The sequence below is a fragment of the Seriola dumerili genome, unplaced genomic scaffold, assembly GCF_002260705.1.
Source record: "Seriola dumerili isolate Sdu_G_001 unplaced genomic scaffold, Sdu_1.0 BDQW01000312.1, whole genome shotgun sequence".
NCBI classification, from domain to species: domain Eukaryota; kingdom Metazoa; phylum Chordata; class Actinopteri; order Carangiformes; family Carangidae; genus Seriola; species Seriola dumerili.
Genome location: NW_019174567.1, coordinates 227,861 through 251,360, shown reverse-complemented (window position 1 = coordinate 251,360; position 23,500 = coordinate 227,861). Strand labels below are relative to the sequence as shown.

The 23,500-nt window shown below is 44.5% G+C and overlaps 1 long non-coding RNA gene across 1 annotated transcript in view; it reads left to right on the top strand.

The window, feature by feature from the left end:
- Positions 1 to 23,500, top strand: part of LOC111231712 — a 62,820-nt gene that overhangs the window by 19,099 nt on the left and 20,221 nt on the right. Inside the window, exon 2 of the long non-coding RNA XR_002665508.1 lies at positions 10,188 to 10,257. This is a non-coding gene — a long non-coding RNA (uncharacterized LOC111231712). The remainder of the gene's footprint in view (positions 1 to 10,187; positions 10,258 to 23,500) is intronic.

The following is a 23,500-nucleotide window of genomic DNA, read 5'->3' as shown; positions in this document are numbered from 1 at the left end:
TTTTATTATTATTCTTAAAGGACTTTTAAATTTGAATGTGCTCATATTACTCGACTTTGTTGATAAAATTTGGCTTTTATTTTTGACATGGCGCACCATAATAGTTCGTCTGTCTGATTTGTGATAACAGAAAGAGTCGAGTGAGACGGAGGACAAAAGACTGACAGACAAAGGTCAGTAAATACTGCAACAGAAAGACAAAAACAAAGTGACGACGGACTCTGACATAAAGACGGCCATCATGCAGACAGACAGGTTAGAAGGAAAAAAGGACAGACGCGACAAAAGCAAGAAGCAGACAGACGAGATGGCACGAGTGAAGAAATGGAAAAAGACGGAGGAGACAGGTAAACAAACCAGAGAGAAGCGACCAGACTGGACAAGAAAAAGAACAGACAGGAAACAAACAGACAGACATGTATGAAAAAAAAGCCAAAAACAGCCAGACAGACAGCGCACAATTAGTGAAGACTGATAAAAGCTGATGTACAGACACTACAGAACAGACAGAATGGACGGAGAGACAGACGGAGAGAGAGCACAGCCAGTCCCGCAGTCCTCCTAGCAGAGAGGCGCTAGGAAGTCCTTTGCCGCTACCGCCAAGTGTGTTTAAACCATTTTTTCCATTCACAAAAATTCCTCAGACAGTGAAGTGTGCTGCTTCTGCCCTGGTATTGTGCACGTGTGTGTGTTGTGTGTGTGTGTATTGGCTGTGCACGCGCCGTGTTGATGCTCTGGGAGTCGGAGTGAGTCAGGCGATGTGATGTTGAGACCAGAGGATCGATCGCTTTACTTCAGCCACAGATAACGCTGCTTATTTAAATGCGACTCATTTATTTTATTTATTTATCTGAAGATGGGAATTTTTGCTTCCCAGAAAAAGATGCTGTTTTTCTTTCTCTCATGAAGAGCTGAGATCATTCTTTAAACCCATTTACCACCGAGAATAAAAAAAACATTAGCAGCGAGCCTGTGCCAGAGAAGGAGCAGTGTGTTCAGATTGGTTGAACTTTACCTGCTGCCGGCAGACGCTCGTTCATTGCGTACGGTATGAAAATTGCTGCTGCCAGAGACAGCTCCAATCCATCAAACACTATCTGCTTTTGTTTTTTATTGCCCTACCATGTTGTGTCACTGGCTCCCCTGGGTAAAGTTCTGGCAGCTGACACAGGAAGTGGTGTGTCCAAACAGGATAGTTAGCATGTAATTAGCTCGCCTAGCAGCATGATGAAAAGGATAGTTTTACCGCCAGAAAAATTCAGGTTCTGCTGATGAAGATTGTTTGATTGCGCGGCTGAAAGCTGGATTGCTAAATGATATGAAAGAATGAACTTTCATGTTCAAACAGTTGAAGGCATTGATTTCCATCATTACAAGTTGGTGCTTTATTCATCGTTCTTTTCTAATCAGGTTATGAGTAAAACATGTATTTATCCAAAGTTTGCGCAGAGCGAGGATGCGTTAGCACTGTGTACTCTAAACCACTGTATTGAGGTCAAACTTTCGAAAATGAGTGCACCTGAGATGTCAGCTAATAGTACTGCAGGAGAAATGTGGTGTGTTGCAACTAATGGTGAGTAAAGTGGGTCAAGGTTAAAGCAAATGGCTTGGCAAAACACTTTTGTTTGTTTTTCTACTTGTTTCTTCTTCTTCTGGTTTTATTTGAAGTGTGATCCATCAGAAGAATATAAAAACCCATCTCAGTGTAGTTTCACAATCTCCTCTTCCCAGCTTCTCTTTCTGCAGCTCTAGTAAACAACAGGTCGGGTGAGCCCAATCAGAAGAGAGGAGGCTCTGAGCCTCTCTTCTGATGGCTGAAACTGTTTTTCTCGAGAGATCCAATAAAAATAAATCAGATTTCAGGGTAAAAAACACTCAGAGAAAACCAAATCCTGCTCAGAGGTTTGGAGTTGGTGGCGTCCAGGTGGGCGGGGCTTGGTGACTGCTTTAGTTGTGGACAGCACCAACAGTTCCAGAAGGTCCCTGTACGGGCTGATTTTAAAGGCTCAGTCTGAATACCAGGCTGCGTGTGCATTTCTCTGTGGACTGAGGCTTTGATACTTTCACAGTATTAATAATAGAAAGCTTAGAGCCCTGATCTATTAATCACACTAGCACATGGACACAGACCTTTACACTGGAGAAGCAGTCGCTTGCGACAACAAGACAAAACGAATATGACCCAAGTCTTTTAAGAAACTAAAACTGCAAGGACCACACATGAGCGGATTAATTCTGTTTTTCTCTACAAACTAACTCCTTCGAGGAGTCTTCACCACTGCGGATGGATGTGACGTTCTTCAGGATTAATTAAGACCGTGTAGTAAAGTGGACTTGAACTCAGTGGTCAGTCGCTTCATCAAACTCTCGCTCCCTTGCATTGCTTTTCTTCTCCATTTTACTATTCTTCTCTTCTCTCTGACATGTATCCCATCTTTCCGTCTGACCTACTATTTCGTACTTCTTCTGTGCTGGTGTGTGTCGCTGTGTGTGTCGTGTGTGAGCTATTGTGTGTGCATGCTTTGTGTTGCTGCTGCTGTGTGTTCTACTGTGGTGCTGTTGTGTGTACGTAACTCAAACACGAAATCTCATGCTTACCAAAACACAGCCCACGCTTGCCTCTTGCGTCGCGATAGGAAGGTGGCCTGTATCACCTTGACGTCCAGTTTCTACGACACACTCTACATTCATTCTCTCGCTCGCTCTCGCTCGCTCTCTCCTCGCTCCGTCTCGGCTGCAGGTATAAGCCCCTTATACCTTCTGTTCTACAAAACGCTGCCAGGAACCACACACACACACACACACACACACACACGACAACACACACACCCACACACCACACACACACACACAACACACACACACACACACAGCTAGGTACAGTGGGCAGCATATCAATAGCCTCTGCTGTCTCCTGGCAAAACAGGAGCCTCATGACTGGAGCTGGATGGACAGGGAGAGAGAGGGAGTGCCACAGATGGAGCGAGGACCAAAAACGAAGGGTTAGAAAGGAAGGAGGAGCCCTTCGAGGAGGAGGAGGGGTTGTGAAAACAGAACGAAAGGGAGCTGATGCGAGGCAAAGATAGAGGGATGTTGATGGCAAGTGATGGAAAGGAGGGAAAAGAGTACGACCGTGACAAAACAAGTTAAAGGACGGTAAAGAACGAGACGATGGGAGGAAGGAAGGGACTAATGAATCAGACAGAAAGCGAGGGAGTGATGGAGTGAGGCCGAAGGGCGTATGGAAGAAGAGAAACAAGGCCATAGATGAGTTACAGGACAGTGAGAGAAGCAGAGCATGAAGGTGATGATGGTGATGGGGAAGTGACGATAAGAAGATGGCTATGATTGACAATGATTGATATGAGGTCGCCACAAACAGCTAGTGAATGGAAAGAAGAATCACAGCATGGAGTGATAGAGGGAGAAATCTGAAAGGGATGCCTGGAGGTTTGGGAGTGAACCAGAGGACAGATACTATGGAACATGTGATGTGGTAGATGGAAGTGAAATAAGGAGGGAGATGGAGGGGCAGTCAAAAGAGGACTAGAGCGGAAGAAATGGAGGGCATGATGATGAGGTGATGGATGGGAAATAAGGAAAACTGAAGGCCTCGGCGGCGAGTGACGGAGGTGGAGATGAGGAAGAGTGGCTTGTCTTCAAGCAAAGAAAAATAGGACATTTTGGTAGAAGCCTAAGGCCGACATTTGAGTGCATGAGAGAACTGCAGCAGATGAAAGGATGATGGGACATGGACTGAGGCGGAGATGATAGGAGAAGAGGAGCAGAGCGCAGAAGTGATGGAGGGAGACGAGGAGGGAAAGCAGGGAGCGTGAGGAATTGTTTCTATAGCCGCAGTGAAACACATTTCTGTTGCTCCTCTTTTCTTCCCACATTCCCTCCATCCATTCCTTATTCCTTTGTATCTCATGCCTTTCCTCTCCACATCTTCCATCACTTCCTGTCATCCTTCTTCCTGTTGTTATTCCCTCTGCGTTCCTCCCTCGTCTCACCTCACCCTCTCCACTCACCCATCTCTCCCCTTTCTCAACTCCCTTCCCCGCGTTCTGTCACTACCCTTCTCTCCTTTCTTTTTCTAGCTTTGCATCCTTTGTGTAACTTTATATTCCAGACGTCTGCAACATTGTTCAAAAAACCACCTCCGTCAAAACGAAGGAAGCAAGAAGAAGAAGAAGAAGAAGAAGAAAAGAAGAAGGGAAAAGAGCCCCGGCGGCTGCAAAGACATGGAAACTTAGCAGGAGTTAACTGATTCTCTCTGCCACGACTCTCTCTGTCTCTCTCCTTCGTTCTCCTTCTGCTTCCCAGAGGAGCAGGAGTTAGATGTGTGTCGTGTGTGTGTGTGTGTGCTGGTGTGTGTCTGTTGTGTGTGTGTGTGTGTGTGTGTGTGTGTAGTGGTGTGTGGGGTTGGGCAAGTCCTGTGTGTGGTTGGGAAATGTGGAGGGCTCGTAAGTCCACCTCTGATTTTCCACTCCCCCCCCCCCACTGACACATCCCATTATCAGTTTTATATGAAAACTAGGAATTCCTCTGTTGGTCTGTGTGTGTGTTCATGTGTGTGTTTGTCACGGTGCGGAGGTTGTGTGTGTGTCGTGTGTGTGTTGTGTGTGTGTGTGATGTGGTGTGTGTGTGTGTGTGTGCATGTGTGTCAGTTGTGTACATTGTGTGCTGTGTTGGTGTCTGGCTCCATAATCGAGCAGCTTAACAGTGGAATAAAAACTGGGCATTTTCCTTCCCCTTCTTCTTCTTTCTGTCAGTTCATGAACCACCATAAAACAAACCTAAAAAAGCAGTGTGAAGTGTTTTTTCAGTGAAACAGTCCAGAGGTTGACTGACTGTTGGACTGACTGCTTGACTGGACTGGAAGGTGTTTGTCTTTTTTAGAAACATTAATGCTTGCTTCCACTTTATTGGTTAGTTCTCTGAATTTCTGGAAACGGTTTAGATTAAGTGCACGTTGTTGATTGCGTTGTTCTGAGGAAACTGGTTCGTTCCTGCATGGCACGGCTGATGTGGTAGATATTGTTTGAATGTGATTTGGTTGGTTAACTTGTTTCTTCAGAGTGCAGGTGTTAGTTGTACTAGGTTGTATGCTGGTTTCATTGTTTATTATTTGTTTTATTGTTTATATTTTTTTTTATTTCAATAATTAAAAAAAATTAAATAAAAAAGAATATTCTAGTTGGTTTGATGGTTGGAACGGTTACTGCACATACTCATTAGCCTAGCTAGCTAGACTGAACGTTTGAATTGGGGTTGGAGGTTGACAATCCTATTGGAAAAGTGAAGACGTGCGATGATGTTGGTGTTTTGTGTGTGGGCGGCCGTTTGGGTGAGGACAGGATGGTGAAGAGCCTCAGACTAGACAAAACTCACCTGTGAACCCTTTTGGTAAATCGATTTGGTAATTCTTAGTGAATAAGTTGGTTGCCTCATCTGATGGTTTGTTAGTTGGACGACTTTTTGAACGACGACCGCTCCTCCAACCTGAGCGTCTCCTGAAAGAGCGCCACACCTACGATTGGTTTTGATGTGTCAAAATTAGAAATTTAGCTGTTTATTAGCTTGATAGCTGTCAGCTTTTTGTTACAGATTGTTTGCAACTGATTTGGTTGAACTAAATTACCTGGGATGGTCACACTGGGGCGATTACGTACGTTGATGTTATGACTCGTTTAGTAAGTTGACTGGGCAGAGCATAAACTGTTAGCTTGTCAGATGTTGGCATTAGCGCTTTGGACGACTTGGGTCACACGAGCAGCGGCTTAGTTTGTGTGGTTGTCTATATGATGAAAACTGCGTCACAGCTGGAAACAGCAGGGTGATGCAGGGGTTACAAAACAGTGAAAAGGACAAACAGGCTGAAATGGCTGTAGGAGATGACGATGGAAAAAAGAAGAATAGGGAAGAGATGGAGAATAGAAACCAAATTTTTCCTCACCCGGAGAGGCCGTTTTTTTATTTTTAACTTACCAGGTCGTACACAGTGGAGTCGGAAAATCAACAGAAGGAATATTCCACACCTCTTATTTTTCTGCTTCGCCCCCTCTCGTCTCTACCACCCTTGATCTTCCATCTTCCAAAGTATGGAAAGAACGGTTAGGAAACAGAAGATGTGATTATAAGGAGGAATTAATCCTGAGGTTCACATTGGCTTTAAAGATTGTTTTTTGTGGGCAGACTGTCAGAAAGATGGGTGGAGACCTTTATCGCAGTCCGTATTCAGGTTTTTAAATGGAGTTGGACCATGAGCTGTCGTGCGGAAATACACATACACCGTATCCTGCATGCTGCAAATACTCACCAGGAGAACCCAGTGTGGAATCAATCCGCCGCTGAAAAATAGTTCCGCAGTAAATGTTCTTCATGTTTTCTTCCTGTTTGAGTAACATTTGCTATAAAATTACAGTGAAAACCTACCAAGCTCTTTCTAAATTGAAAAACAGATATTTTTATTGAGTCATCTGTTTCAGGATGTGTGCTCAGTAGAAGCATGTGGGCACATTGAGCTGATGAAACAAGACAGAAGTAGAGTTTCATGATGATTGGTGGCTATAAACTTAAACTTGACCCAACATTGTTAGGTTGGTTCTTTTTATGGGATTTTCTTAACACAATGAGATACGAATTTGATAATTGATAAAAATCCTGTATTCTGTTAATTTCAGGATTTTTATGTTTTCTCCAGTGGTTTTTGCAAATTTCAACAAGTTTTGGGTTTATTAAACCTCAAAGAAGCCTAAAAGAAAAAAAAAAGGGAGAAAAAAAGAGCTAAAAAAAAAGATGCATCAAAAAATACAGTTATTGCTATGAGAGAAACAAGATGTTTCCCTTCATGAGCGTTCGCCAAGGAGGTTTTGTTTTTCACCTTGCATCTCTTGTTTGTTTGTTTGTTTGTTTTTTGTTTGTTTTTGTTTGTCAGCAGGATTATGTAAAGAATTCTGTGACATGGTCCAAAAGAAGACCCCAGTTAGATTTTGGTGCAGCATCCGTTTTAAAGCTCCATGTTTCTTCTTCTTCTGGTTTTAGATTGAGTGTTGAATCCATCAGAAGATATAAAAACCATCTCAGTGTAGTTTTTACATCTCCTCTCTCAGGCTTCTCTCTGCAGCTCTAGTAACAACAGGTCAGTGAGCCAATCAGAAGAGAGGAGGCTCTGAGCCTCTCTTCTGATTGGCTGACTGTTTTCTGAGTGATTCAATAAAAATAAAGCAGATTTCAGGTTAAAAACACTGAGAGAAACCAAATCCTGCAAGGTTTGGTATGGTGGGTCAGCGTGGGCGGGGCTTGGTGGACTGCTTGGTTGTGACATCACAAAGTTCCAGAAGTCCTGACGGCTGGTTTTAAGGCTCAGTTCTGAATACAGGCTGTGTGCATTTCTCTGTGGACTGAGGTCTTTGATACTTTCACAGTATTAATATAGAAGCTAGAGCTGATCTATAATCACACTACACATGGACACAGACCTTTACACTGGAGGAGCTTTAAAGGGGCAGATCCAGGAACTTTTTTTATCACTTTCCTAACATTGCAAGACGTAGTATTTCATTTCATTTTCATCAGTTTCTCAGAAATAATGTTTTAAATCTTATGTTAAAAAACGAGGACATATTAATGGGTGTTGAGATCTATAATTTGTTGTACCTTGGCGGAGGTTTGTTCTCCACTTGTATGACTCAATTTTCTGAAAATGCTTGCACCAGATTTTTTCTTGCTGACTTCTCACTAATGTCGCTGAAGTGCATGAAAGTTGCAGTAACCGTTTGCACGTGAAGGGGAGCTGCTGAGCATCCTTCCTTCCAGAAGAAAAAGACCCAGTGTTACATACAAACCGTCGGCACTTTCTACATGTGGAGGAGAAATTATTCATGGGCTTCTCTGGTGTCGCACTATTACATCAGCTTCATTACATCCCATATGTTTACACTCACACTAATGATCTTCAACACACCAAGATAACACACTTAAATCTTTGTGTGGATCATTTACACACATTCACTAACTTTTTATACACTAAACTATTGATCGATTAATGGAACCAGAGTGATCAATAATGAAAGTAAAACATCAGTTGCAGCCTGATTTTGTGTGTCAAAAGGTCAACAGAGAAAAACGTCTGTAAAGTGGATGAATGTTATCCCTCAGGTGAAGCTGTGGCTGTGGTATTATAATCAATTAGACCTGATCAGGTTCATGTCAGCGCCCTTTAAGGCTTGGACTCATTCACCGCGCTCAGGCCTATAAGGGATTATGGGTAAAACATGCAGAGGAGCTTCGCTGTAGATTAAGTGTGATTCATGTTGTTGGAATAGACAATAAAAGAGACTCTTCACAGCACAGCTGAGCGCTTCATTTTCCTCTTTGGAAAAAGACGAGGTGGAAACACACACACACAAGTCAGTGTGTGTGTGTGTGTGTGTGTGTGCATGTGACAGACATGAACAGAAAAACAGTGTCATAGTTTTCCCTGCCCTCGTCCTGGCGGGGCTTGAGGAAGACTCGGAAAAATCTGATCTGAAAACAGCCGCCCTCACTGTGTGTGTGTGTGTGTGTGTTGGTGTGTGTGTGTGTGTCTGTGTGTGTGTGTGTGTGTGTGTGTGTGCCACATGTGATTTCCACTTTGTCTTCACCATGTTTTTGATGTTTTCCATCCATTATGTTGTTGACGTGTGTGTAGATGTTTGTGTGTATGTGTGGTGTGTGTTTCCGTTCTCTGCCACATTTCAGACCATGTTGAAGGAATTTTCCTGCTCCTCTCTTTCTCTCTCTCTCTCTTTTCTCTCTCTCTCTCTCTCTCTCTCCTCCCCTGGTCTCCCCCTTTTATTCTCTCACCCCTCTGTAACTCTTGGCATCTTTATTCCTCTCTCTCTCTCCCTCTCTCTTTCTCTCCCCTCTGTCCAACCTGTTGCTCTCACTCTTCGTTCTCTCTCCCTGTTTCTCCCCCCTTCCTCCTCCCTTAGTCTTCCATTCTCTCTCACGCCCTCTGCTCCCCCTTCCTTCTTTTTCCTCCTCCCCTCTCTCCCCATTTGTCTTCCTCTCTTTCTCTCTTTCCTCCCCTTCTCCCTCTTTCTTTCCACTCTCCTTCTTTTCCCATCACTTCTTCCTTAGAAAATATTTAGAGTGTTTGTGTGATTGTAAAAAGGAAGGAGATTGCTGGAGTTGGGGGGGGGTGGGGGGTGGGGGGGTTGCTTCACACCTCCGGTGACCACTTCCTTTCACCACATCCTGTTTATTTCCTGTTGCGCAATAGAACCGGACTCCCTCAAAAAATGCAAACACACACACACCACACCACACACACACCACACACAACACACACACACACCACACGCACCACACCACACACACACACACACACACACACACACACACACAGATGAACAGCTTGTTGTTGAAGCGACATGATGTTTCCACTGAGTGAAATATTTGAACATGTGTTTTTATCAAAGGAAAAGTGTCATCGCGTCTCAGAGAACACGACCTGAAAATACTAAAAATGTATTTTACTGGAATCCAGGGTAGAAATATTCAGGACGTGTGATGGCCTCTTGTTTGAATCATGGAGCTTTTTTATGCTCATAAGTTAATGAAAAATATTAATCTCTATGGACTTTATCGAGAAGAGAGGAGGCTCTGATCCTCTCTTCTGATTGGCCGACTGTTTTCTGAGTGATCCAATAAAAATATAGCAGATTTCAGGTAAAAACACTGAGAGAAACCAAATCCTGCAAGGTTTGGATGGTGGGTCCAGGTGGGCGGGGCTTGGTGACTGCTTTGTTGTGACATCACAAAGTTCCAGAAGTCCTGACGGCTGGTTTTAAGGCTCAGTTTCTGAATACAGGCTGTGTGCATTTCTCTGTGGACTGAGGCTTTGATACTTTCACAGTATTAATATAGAAGCTAGAGCTGATCTATAATCACACTACACATGGACACAGACCTTTACACTGGAGGAGCTTTAACTTGTGATTATATGTTTAATTCTTTATGTAAAATCAATGTACACAGTAGAACAAGTTGGAAATACTTAAGTAAAGTACAAATATCTCATAATTGTTCTTAATTAAATGAGTTCCTGTTACTTTCCACCTGTTGTGTTTGTGTGTTAAATAAATTCATGAACACACACTCTCACGCTCATGAACGTTGTCTCGTGTGTTTCCTGACAGGACGGTCCCGTGAGCGCACTCTCTGTCGGGACTCCCGCTGAAATCAAACTGACCGTGTGCAGACCATCAGGTAGGTCCCCCCCCCCCCCCCCCCCCCCATCCCCACCCCCCCCCCCAACCCCACACCCACANACACAGATACAGTACACCAGCAGAGAGACAGGATGATCTATTTCTAAAGGGATCAATTTTCCAAGTGCATGCATGTACACACACACTGATGTACAAATGGACACACAGGCACACACACACACACACACACACACACACACACACACACACACACACACACACCACTCCTTTCAGGTTTTTACCAGACAGTGTTTGAAAGCGCTACATGAGTTGTGTAACATGTTGTTGTGAGTGTGTGTGTGTGAGTGTGTGAGTGTGTGTGTGTGAGTGTGTGTGTGTGAGTGTGTGTGTGTGAGTGTGTGTGTGTGTGTGTGTGTGTGTGTGTGTGAGTGTGTGTGTGTGTGTGTGTGAGTGTGATGAAGTGTGTGAGGTTCATAAACAGCAGAGCTGGAATGTTCCTAAACATCCACTTATCAAACACGTGAGCTCCACGTCTCAGTCTGACTCGGGGCTGCGTCCTTCACCTCTGGACGCCCTCCACTAAACTTCAGAGCCGTTTCCACTCGGGACGTTTAAAACGAAACATCAGTCTAATTCACAGAAATGTTCCTCCATCGAACACTTCTACATGTTCTGTAGTGAAATATGGAGATTTGAGCTGGAGACAGAGATCAGAGGGACAGTGGGGGGGGGGGGGTTCCCCAGCTTTCAGCTTTAAATTGTTTGTTTTCTTCATATCAATCAGATGAAGTGATGAATAGAAAGATTTTGTGAGAGAACAGAAGCTTTAAAGTAAAATCATGATCTGAGCATTTAAATTCAAATTTCACTTTCAAGTCTAAACTCAAGGCCCACTTACTGGGTTTTAATGAGCTCACATGAAGTTTTGACCTGCTGAGATGTGGTTGAAAGCTCAGGAAAATGTTGTCGAACTGGTTTGACTGGTGCCATTTAGTACACGGTGCAGCAGGATGTGTGGATCCTCTCCTGTAGGAACAGTTTGTGGTGGTGTTTATGGGATGTTTCCTTTGTTATGGGGCTGTTCCAGCTCGTGTCTGAACTGATTTACTTCATGTTGCTACAGATCGCACTCCAGTTTATGTCCCGTTGTAGAGGTGGTTGTACTGGTTTCACTGGTATTTGAGATATTTATTAACAGTTGGCGTGTGAGCGGATTTCATTTGGCTTCTTCACCGTCTCTTGTCACCACAGCTCGTGTTATTACACGTCCCGTACCTGGTTATACTGGTTATACTGGTTTACTGTCGTTTATTACCAGTTGGTGTTTGAACTGGTTTCTGGAGCATCCATGACGCAGCGCAGAGAATCCCTTCAATCTAAACTGCTGCAGCAGAGGACAGGATTTCAATGTGACTGCAAACTGTAATGGAACGAGAAGTCAGCTGCGCACGCACGCACGCATGCACACATGCACGCACGCACGCGCACGCACGCATGCACACACGTATGCACACACATTCCTTGGTGCTAAATTACCATCAGTTGAAGCAGTACCAATGATTTTGTTTTGATACAGACACTGTGGTTGTTGGACAAAAACGTATGTTAGAAAGCTGTAAAAGAATATGTTACCTGCCCTAACAGGCTCACACACACACACACACACACACACACACACACACACACACACACACACACACACAGTAATATAAACATTACTCAGGGACAGTACGAGTGGTACGAGCCAAAAAATGAAAAGATATCATGAAAAAACAAATGAGCACGACAGAAAATGTTGCAATGGGGAGATGCGTTTGGAGCGAGGTCACAGTGAGGTTGTATGATGATAACACACACACACACACACACACACACACACACACACACACACACACACACACACACTGGCTTTCAGCAGCCTGCTGTGTGCCAAGGTTATGAAATAATTTGCCTGCTCGATCCTTTCAACACAATTCTTGTTTGCTTCTTTGCCTCCATTCAAGCCGAGACACGACTCGGAAGAGATAAAAATAGACCCTCGCTGACCTCTCCCCCCTCCCACCACCAGCTCCCTCCCTCACTCCCATCCTCACTCTCACTCCCCCCCTCTGTCTTTAGTCTGATATTGTTGCAGCTGTCCTGCTCCGGTCGGGGCGTCCTGGGTTGAGGCTTCGAGGATTTTTACTCTCTCCCCCCGCGGTGGGAAATGTGGCTTTCATCAACACAATACATGCTCACAATGAACTGAACACACATAAACATGAGATCAAATGAAACAATAGACAGAGCGATCCAGTGATTCACCTCTGACATGCAGTGTGAGAGTTTGTTTAGTGCAGTTTTGTTGCAGAATAAACACGAACGTCAAACTGTTTGAGCGGCTCGAGTTACAGGTCGCCACAGTGTTTGGATGGAGGATAATTCAGAGGTAAACGCAACCATCAGCGGTTTATTGACGAGCTGTGAGGGTCCTCTGTCGAGCTGATATCACCAGCAGCATGAACCTGGTTTGTTTTTGCAGGCCCCCACGCACAGGCAGCGACGTAAATGGAAATACATGTTTGCATGCGGACGGGACGAGGAAATGCACGCACAGCAAACAGGTGGCAAACAGCTGGGACAGTAACTTTAAACTGGCTGCGAGTGTTGAAAATATGAACTCATGAAAAGCAGCGGATTGTTGCGGATTAAGAACAAGCGCCTGCTGTCAATTAAGGTTGGAGCAAAGTTGACAACAACTGTATAAAACTACAGCTGTAGGTGCTGTTTATAGGGAGTTTTCTAACCGGCTCACAACCTCCTTAAAGCTCCTCCAGTGTAAAGGTCTGTGTCCATGTGTAGTGTGATTATAGATCAGCTCTAGCTTCTATATTAATACTGTGAAAGTATCAAAGCCTCAGTCCACAGAGAAATGCACACAGCCTGTATTCAGAAACTGAGCCTTAAAACCAGCCGTCAGGACTTCTGGAACTTTGTGATGTCACAACAAAGCAGTCACTGCCCTCAGCCACGCCCATATTTCCCCATCTTTTCTTCTTCTTCTGTGTTTTATTTGAAGTGTTGATCCATCAGAAGATATAAAAAACATCTCAGTGTAGTTTTACATCTCCTCTCTCAGGCTTCTCTCTGCAGCTCTAGTAACAACAGGTCAGTGAGCCAATCAGAAGAGAGGAGGCTCTGAGCCTCTCTTCTGATTGGCTGACTGTTTTCTGAGTGATCCAATAAAAATATAGCAGATTTCAGGTAAAAACACTCAGAGAAACCAAATCCTGCAAGGTTTGGATGGTGGGTCCAGGTGGGCGGGGCTTGGTGACTGCTTTGTTGTGACATCACAAAGTTCCAGAAGTCCTGACGGCTGGTTTTAAGGCTCAGTTCCTGAATACAGGCTGTGTGCATTTCTCTGTGGACTGAGGCTTTGATACTTTCACAGTATTAATATAGAAGCTAGAGCTGATCTATAATCACACTACACATGGACACAGACCTTTACACTGGAGGAGCTTTAAGTTGGATGTAAACATGAGCAGGTTAAGTGTCAGTGTGAGACAGAACATTAGAAATAAAGTGTGTGTGGCACTGCAAGGATCAAAAGAGACAAAATTTGATCGTGTCCATAAATCCTGTTTTGTAATAAACGACAGAAACAGAACGTCTTCATAAATACAGATGGTTCATAAAGGACACGAAGAGTCACTGAGTGATCTGATGATTATGAAAACGATGTGAGTCATGATCTTCACACTCATCAAATCATCAAACCTAATTAAACACCTATGAGGGAATTGGGAGAAACGTGTTAGACAGCGCCGTCTACCACCGCCATCACTATCACCTCCATCATCATCACCATCATCATCATCATCATCATCATCATCAAAACACCCAGTGATCAGATGTGTTGTAGGAGAAGAGAGGTGTGTCCCTCCAGCAGAGTTAATGACGGGGAGAAAGGTTTCTGATCTGGAGCCTTGAACCTGTTAATTCAGGTGTGACAGAGGTGACGACTCGTCCTCTTCCCTGTTCGTCTCCAGGTGCATGTTCTTTAGAAGAGACTGTGGTTGTTTGCTTCATATTTATCGCCACATTATCTGCCGTCACAGTTTGATTTGAAGACAGTATGAGGAAGGAAGATTTACTTTTCACTTCCCAGACATCAGATCACTGAAGACGTATTAAACATATTATTATTATTGCAGATGAACCCGTCAGTTATTATAAACTGTAAAATTACACAGGGAAGAACCAGGACTTTTATACTAAGAACATTTTGCTGGTTACTTTTTCTAAAGTATGTGTGCAGAACTTTTACTGGTAATGATTGTTTTGTGACGAGCCTACAGAGAATCATCTGCAGCTCCGCTCGGCTCCGCAGAGATTTATAATGAGTTTCAGCTCGTTGAGAAAATCAATCTAGCAGCTAAAGAGTCAGATGTTTCTGTCAGAGGTGGTGGAGACCAAAAACAGAGCTGAGATGGGAGGGAATACTGGATTCGTAAAGCTGTACGTCAGTGTCATATCGATACACGGTGTGTAAATGGTAGAGACTTTTCCTCTGCTTTAGCTTGGTCTGGTCCCTCAGCTCTTTTATTATGAAACAGATCATATAACCTGCATCCATATACAGTAACAACTTATTGTAATCATACACACACACACAGACATGTTACAGTAAACTGCAACCCAGCAGTTGGCCAATCAAACATGATGCAAATGATCAACTTCCGTTTTCTGTGGTAAAGATAAGGGAGTTTTCTTAAAGAGATTCCTCCAGTGTAAAGCTCAGACTGTGAGGAGTGCCTCCATGTTTCTGGATCTCAAACCTGTCAGAGTTTTACTGGAGGAGCTGAAACCAAACTGTTCAGGTCAGGACTATTTTGTTTTAAAGTAATTCCTACTGAAGGTGATGAAAAATTCAGATTTTCAGTCTATTTTAAATGAATCTTTACTTTAAAGAAATGATCCATTCTTTCACAATAAAGTGCAACGTGATCATAAGTTCATATGATGAGAAATGAAACTTCCAGCTTGGTCTTGTGACCAACTGGGAACCAGTCCCAGGGTTTGTATTGAAGTCCAGTTACTGCACTGAGAGGAACTGAATGAATAAATGAACGAGGCTCACGTTGATCCCGTGAGAGCCTGAGCTCTACAGATCTGCTTCAGCATCAGTGTGTAATAATCCTGACTTTATACCACTAATATCTGTTTGGCTTGGGGTTTGCACCGCAGCAGAAAATTAAGTTTGCAAACGTACATTTCACTTTTTCCATTAGGTCACTGTAAATACAGGATGTATTTATTCTAGTTGAGCTGCAAAGCATGTGAGTGTGTGCGCTTGTGTTTTTATCTTTGGGAGAACAGACACCCCAGAAACGTGTCCTCTGACTTCCAGGGGGGTGTTCTATGTGTGTTACCCCAGAATCATGCACTGCATCCTGGGTAAAGTGTGAGTGTGTGTCCCTCTGACTTCCAAGGGGGTTCTTCTAGGTATGTTTGAAATATTGAGGACATTTGTAGAAAGTTTTGGTCCTCACCTCTTTAAAAGACTGTTTGAAGGTTAAGTGGTTTTAGGGTTAAAGCTCCTCCAGTGTAAAGGTCTGTGTCCATGTGTAGTGTGATTATAGATCAGCTCTAGCTTCTATATTAATACTGTGAAAGTATCAAAGCCTCAGTCCACAGAGAAATGCACACAGCCTGTATTCAGAAACTGAGCCTTAAAACCAGCCGTCAGGACTTCTGGAACTTTGTGATGTCACAACAAAGCAGTCACCAAGCCCCGCCCACCTGGACCCACCATCCAAACCTTGCAGGATTTGGTTTCTCTGAGTGTTTTTACCTGAAATCTGCTGTATTTCTATTCGATCACTCAGAAAACCGTCAGCCAATCAGAAGAGAGGCTCAGAGCCTCCTCTCTTCTGATTGGCTCACCGACCTGTTGTTACTAGAGCTGCAGAGAGAAGCCTGAGAGAGGAGATGTGAAACTACACTGAGATGGTTTTTATATCTTCTGATGGATCAACACTTCAAATAAAACACAGAAGAAGAAGAAACAAGGAGCTTTAATGTTTGACTCAGCTGTCGGTGAAGTCAGGGTCAAGGTCAGGGTGAGGTCACTGAACGTCCTCACAAGTGTAGAAATACAGAAGTTGAAATTAAACAGCTGTGAAAGTCTTTGTATCTCCTTTCCCTCCGTTGCCCAGTTTGTGTGGTTTTATTTTGAAATCGGAGATTCTTTCAAAGTAAAGGACTTCATAAATCAAGTACCTTTACTTTCTTTGTTTTTCCCTTTGTTTCACCTCCCTCTCTCTCTCTGTCTCTCTCTCTCTGTCTCTCTCTCTGTGTCTCTCTCTGTCTCTCTCTCTCTCTGTGTCTCTCTCTGTCTCTCTCTCTCTCTGTGTCTCTCTCTGTCTCTCTCTCTCTCTGTGTCTCTCTCTGTCTCTCTCTCTCTCTGTGTCTCTCTCTGTCTCTCTCTCTCTCTGTGTCTCTCTCTGTCTCTCTCTCTCTCTGTGTCTCTCTCTGTCTCTCTCTCTCTCTGTGTCTCTCTCTGTCTCTCTCTCTCTCTGTGTCTCTCTCTGTCTCTCTCTCTCTCTGTGTCTCTCTCTGTCTCTCTCTCTCTCTGTGTCTCTCTCTGTCTCTCTCTCTCCTTCTACTCAGTTAAATTCAAACATCCATCACTGGCACGACTGTCACTTCTGTGTTGCCAAAGCAATAAAATACATAACAATCTGGAACGAGTGTGTGTGTGTGTGTGTGTGTGTGTGTGTGTGTGTGTGTGTGTGTTGATGTATTTCCCATCAGTCCTGGTCATCCTTACCCAACCCTTTCCCAGAATCCACCACTGACTCACTCGAAACAAATCACGCGTCAGCTGTTTGACTTAAAACTCCTGAAGACAAGAGAAAACAATGATATAATTATTGTTAACGTGAACAGCGTGTTGCGTTCGGCCACAGCTGGTCACACCTGTCGAGCTACCTGCACCACCGGATGGCCCGGGTTCTCAGCTGCTCTTCTGTGTTTTACATTTGTTTGGAATTAAAGAGGAACCGTGACCTAACTCAGCTACACACACACACACACACACACACACACACACACATATATATATATATATATATATATGTGTGTGTGTGTGTGTGATATATAGGAGTTTATGGAGGATTGGCGTTCAAACACCTGACACAGGAAGCAGCTGGCGGTCTCCCTGACCGTTACGAGCGACCGGTGGTCGTCGCCTGGGTTTTCCGACATGTTTACACAGGAACCACATCAGTCGCACATGTGGAAAAATCCCAGATGATTCCCATGCAAACGCCACAAGAGACGCTGAGCGGGTCACATGGTTTTGATCAGTTTCAGTCGGTGGTGACGTGATTTAACACGTGAGCCAGAGTCAGTCGTCAGCGAGGGTGTTTACACACATGTGGGCGAGGCTGCGGGGTTCAGGGTCGTCCATCGATCGCAGGGTTGATGGTTCGATTCCTGACTCTTCCTGTCCTACATGTCCTCGTCCTCAGATCTGTCACTTCCTCTGACTGTTACTTCCTCAGTTAATGAAGATTCTGACTGAAGGTACCGTCTGTCAGCTGATCTTCTTCATCTTCTTCTTCTTCTTCTTCTTCTTCTTCTTCTCTGGATCAATACAAGTTTTTCTCTTCAAAGAAAGAAGTTTGTAACAATCTCAGACCGTTAATGTGACGCTGATCAACGTTAACTAATAGAACACCTGTGAAGCGGAGTGATACAATCAGATTACTGACTGTTGTTTAATTTGTTTTGCTGACTGACCTGCTCTGAATGTAACACACCTGGGATTATTACCTCATTAATCACATGACACACTGCAGCGAGCATTTTCCCGACGTCTCTCAGCTGGGATTAGAGTTTCAGACATGGACATTTACGTGCACGAATCATACAGGGACGTTTTAGTTGTGGGTGGCGGGGGGGGCGGTGTCTGTGGACTGTGACGGGGGGTCGGGGTGGAGACGGTGTCTCTGATCTCCAGGTTTATTTCAACATGTCCGACAGACAGATTATTCCTCAGCTTCAGCTTCATGTCGGTTCACAGTCTGAGTGCTGCGTTCACTGTTCACTTCCAAACTACAGTACAATGTGAACAGAGATTTCACACACACACACACACACACACACACACACACACACACACACACACACACACCTTGACGTTGTCGCCGGAAGTATGACGACTCCAGGTGTCGAAAGCAGGCTCCTTATCGCCATGGAGACAATCATCTGTTCACGCTTCAGCTTTTCTGAAAGCGGGGGAGTTTAGACGTCACACTGTGTCATCTCACCCCCGTATCACATACACACACACACACACACACACACACACACACTCACACACACACTCACACACACACACACACACACACACACACACACACACACACACACACACACACACACACACACTCTCACAACATCAACACACTCTCACACACACACACACACGACATGTAAGTTTCACAAGTTTCACATGTTGTGATCACAGGGAAGGTTTTCTCTGTGAAGGTGAGGCAAGATGGATTTAAACACTCCCATGGTCCCACCCACACAGGTGTGTTCACCTGGTTTACCTTCACTCAGCTTCTCCTCCTGCAGTTTGAGAAACACTCACAGGAATAAGGCGTCAGACTTTCTTCTCTCTCTCTCTCGTCTCGTTCACAATCTACAAACAAGTAGTTAAAAACTCCAGATTCATCATCCTGCTCTCACTCAGACCTGACCCGTCCTCTCCAGGTGTTTAGCTCATGAAAGACGATTATTTTGGTTCGATTTATAATCTGAAGCTGAAGTTTTGAGCTTTTTCCTGTTGCACAATTTAAAATACAACACAATTTACAACAGTTACTACACCGTAAACTTCAGGTTTGGAGTACTTTCTGTGGTTTTTATATTTATTACACATCTAGGATGGGCTGTGTTGTGAAGTATTTACAGTGTGAAGCAGAGTCTGACAGTTTGACCTGTTTTTATTGTCAGGGAGTAAATTTGGATGCGTTTTTCAAAATCTGAAATCTGTTTAGAATCTGTATTTTCTAACAGTAATTGCAATTATAATCTTAGTTTGTCTGTGTTTGTGTAGTGTGTGTAACCTGGGGCTACATTTAGCAACTTGTTGTGTGTGTGTTTAACACTAAACTGAGGCTGGCAGTATTTCCTGTAGTTCTTCTAATGTTTCAAGTATTTATGGATTTATTTCACAGTCTCAGACTAAAAGGTGAACATGACGCTCTCCTCTCCCGTGTGACTTGAACACAGCATTCCTGTGAAGTTACGGTACGCTCCTTCCTCCTGACCGGGGCGGCTCGCTACGAGCTAATTGGGGAACTCGAATTACCCAGAATGCCGAGGAAGTGACGGTGACCCGGTGAAGCCTGTGAGGTTACATCAGACGGGTTTTAGTAGCAGTGAGTGACAGAGCGAGGGAGGAAAGAGGAAGATGAGTGTCATCCCTCCATCTGGTGTCAAGAGGTCATCACAAGACTCCACCCACACTCACTGGTGTGTGTGTGTGTGTGTGTGTGTGTGTGTGTGTGTGTGTGAGTGTGTGTGTGTGTGTTTGTGTGTGTGTTTCCCAGCATGTGTTTCCCATCTGGTTCCACCCAGTCCCTTAACACTGAGTTCATGCTGACCTCTTTCCCTCCTCTTTCTTCTTCTGTCGTTCGTTCTTTTATTGTTTTCTTCTTTCTTTATCTGCCAGAACACCTCTCTCTCTCTCTCTCTCTCTCTCTCTCTCTCTCTCTCCTCCCTCCACACCTCCCTCACTTTCATCAGCGTAACACAACACCTCGACCTCCTGCTCGTTTCGCCGTGTGTTCGTCTTTGACGCTGTGATGTCATCTCCTCAGCCTTCCCCAGCTATAGATGCCACATCCATGCCGTCATCCCCCCCTCCCTCTCTCTCTCTCTCTCTCTCTCTGTCATCTGCTGCCTGTCACTCTGCGTCCTGTGGCGCTAAAGATAACCATCAACATGTCATTTCATCTAATTATGAGTCTTAAAATCCCGTTTGTCTCTGGACGGAGGGGAAATCTGTGAATGGGGGCTGAGATCATTTCGTTTATTTCCGACGTTGTGCCACGAGTTTCTCTGGCTCATGCTCCAGTTTACACACATTCTGTTTCATTTTCTTCATCTGCATGTAGCAATCTGCCTCCATCTTCCCTTTTTTTGTTTTAAAGATCCTCACCGTTGTTGCCAGAGAATTTCTGAAACAGAGACAGAATTGGAAACAAGTGGAATTACCTCACTCTGTTGGCAGAGCGGGTTTCACTCGCCTCGAGGAAGAAACGGCGAAAATCAAGCCTTGGATCTGAACTAAATTACTGCACCACATCATTCACATTCGTGTTTTGTAAACCTCCCAACTTTCCCCGGTGCCCGATGAGAACATAAATCACCCAGACGTCCCCGGCTGATCGTCCCAGTGTTTTAATGTGGAGATAACTCCGGCACGTGTTGAGTGATGCGAGGCTTCATGCTAACTCTGGATCACACCACGCTGAGCGACAGTAATCGTCCAAAATGATCTCTTCAGGGGGGGAAGTGAAAACTCTCAGCAGCTCCAGCTCTGCAGCTCTGTACACACACAGGAACATTTCAGCTTGTTGTCATAGTTTGGCCATCAGACTTATTCCTCATCAGAACGTTTTACTCACTTTTTACTCACTGACTTACGGTAACTCCTGAGACAAACCTGCAGCCACTCAGACTCATGTTATTCATTGTAAACAGACCCACAGATTTATGATCGATAAATAATTATGTTGCAGATTTTGGATCTAGCTTCATTTCCAAATAAGTGATTTAGTGTGTTATCACCTGACGACTCGTTGTCTCATGACTCAGCTGTTTCTTACAGCTCCTCCAGTGTAAAGGTCTGTGTCCATGTGTAGTGTGATTATAGATCAGCTCTAGCTTCTATATTAATACTGTGAAAGTATCAAAGCCTCAGTCCACAGAGAAATGCACACAGCCTGTATTCAGAAACTGAGCCTTAAAACCAGCCGTCAGGACTTCTGGAACTTTGTGATGTCACAACAGAGCAATCCGCGCCCTCAGCCACGCCCACATTTTCTGTACTCAAACTCCACATGGACAGAGACCTTTAGACTGGAGGAGCAGATGCATCCTCACGTTAAAGCACACGCACATGATGAAACATCACACGGACACTTGTGACCACGCACTCACACGTCACACAGCTTCATTATCCTGATGATTAACAGACACTGTGTCGTACATGTTTGTGTCTGTGGTGGCAAACGAGATGCTAATATTATGAAAATGTCTTCCCATGAGCCCTCAGTGAAGTGACTTTCATGGCGGTCAGTGTTAATTTAGGTTCCAGTGCAGTACAGGAGGAGGAGAGGCGCCTTGTGACCCTTTGGGCTTTCCATATCTTTACAACTTCCGAGGTCGGAAGTTGGAGCTTACGAGCAGCACTTGAAGGCAGCATCAGTCTTCTCATGTACTCCCTCAGTGTCTGCTGTCTCCCTGAGCACTATCATTCTTCCCATTCAGCTTCCTGCCCTATAAATATTTGAGCAGCCCCATTAGGGAGTGAGGTAATCTGAAGACACGCGCTCACGCACACACTCACCGGGACGCCATTAAGGCGTAGTAGCGTCTAATAGTCCTGTCGGAGCGCGAGGGCCCCGGAGCTAACAGGCTAATTAAGAGCGAAACAGGTTTAACAAGTTTAGACTGTTCATTAAGGCAGAAACCTGATTAATTAACAGTGGAGGGGGAGAGTTCGTTAACGAGTCGCGTGATTAATTAAAACTACAGACGACAGAAAGTGTAACTTTAAATGGGGAGAAAGGTGAGGAATGATTACTAGCACCGGAGGGAGGGGAAGAAAGAGAAGAAGGAACAGTGAGTGAGGAAGAGGAGAGGGATGGAGCGAAGACAGAAGAAATAGATGAAGAGGTAGAGAGAGGCAGGGCGGGAAAAAGAGAGAAAAGAGGGAGAAAAGTGTAGAAGAAGAAAAGAGTGAGAAAGAGATGGATGATGAGAAGTGAAAGTGAAGTAGAAAAGAGTGACAGGGAGTGAAAGAGGAAGAAACCGCTCCAACTATGGACACCCAGAGATGGGCGAGAGACAGAGAGAGACAGAGAGAGAGAGACAGAGAGAGACAGAGAGACAGAGAGAGAGACAGAGAGAGAGAGAGAGACAGAGAGAGAGACAGAGAGAGACAGAGAGAGAGAGAGAGAGACAGAGAGAGAGACAGAGAGAGAGAGACAAAGAGAGAGAGACAGAGAGAGAGAGACAGAGAGAGAGAGAGAGACAGAGAGAGAGACAGAGAGAGAGAGAGACAGAGAGAGAGACAGAGGTGGCAGAGGTCAAAAAGACATGAAGACATTAAAACAAAGGGAGATTGTGGAGAGCAAAACAAAGGCTTAATACAACACACACATACACACACACACACACACACACACACACACACTGTTGAATGTCGGCTCTTTGTGTTTGGTGGTGCAGAGGCCGAGTCATCGAGTCATGTGATTTCTCCGCTCACTGAACATCTGAGGTCGTCGATAACCTCCATGACAGCTACTTCCTACCTTATCCATGTGGTATTTTACTTTTTAAATTCATTTAACGTCAAAATGTTGTTTTATTTTGAAAATATCTGAAAGGCTCTCTGGCTTTGATACGACTTTATTATTCAACGTGAATGATTTTATAGCGTTTCCTGTTTTGTGACGTTTCTGAGTGGATAAAGTGAGCAGTCAACTTGTTTGTGTTGAGGAGACAAGGGAGGAGGAAAGGAGAGGAGTGAGGAAGAGAGGAGGGGAGGAGACACTAAGGCAGGGAGGAGGAGGAGGAGCAGGTGCTGCTGATAGCGCCTTCATCTGCTCCTACAGTGTGTGCGTGTGTGTGCGTGCACGCGTGCACGTGCGTGTGTGTGCGTGTGCGCAGTAACTTTTGACGTCTGGGTTGTTGATCAGGTTGGTGTGATGGTTGACCTTTGACCTGGTTTAGGCAGAGAAAGACTCTTTGTAATTAAGAGAACAAACGACAGCAGGAGTGAAGTGTGAACCTTCATCAGTCTGAATCAGCTCTTCTGTTTCCTTCAAGCTGAAATGCACCTGACCTCTGCACATGACCCCCCCCCTTTGTTTCACCACTATAAGGCCTTTTGTCCCACCCTCCTCTACTCTCTCTGTCTCTCTGTCTCTCTGTCTCTCTCTCTATCTCTGTCTGTCTCTCTCTCTGTCTCTCTCTCTCTCTGTCTCTCTCTC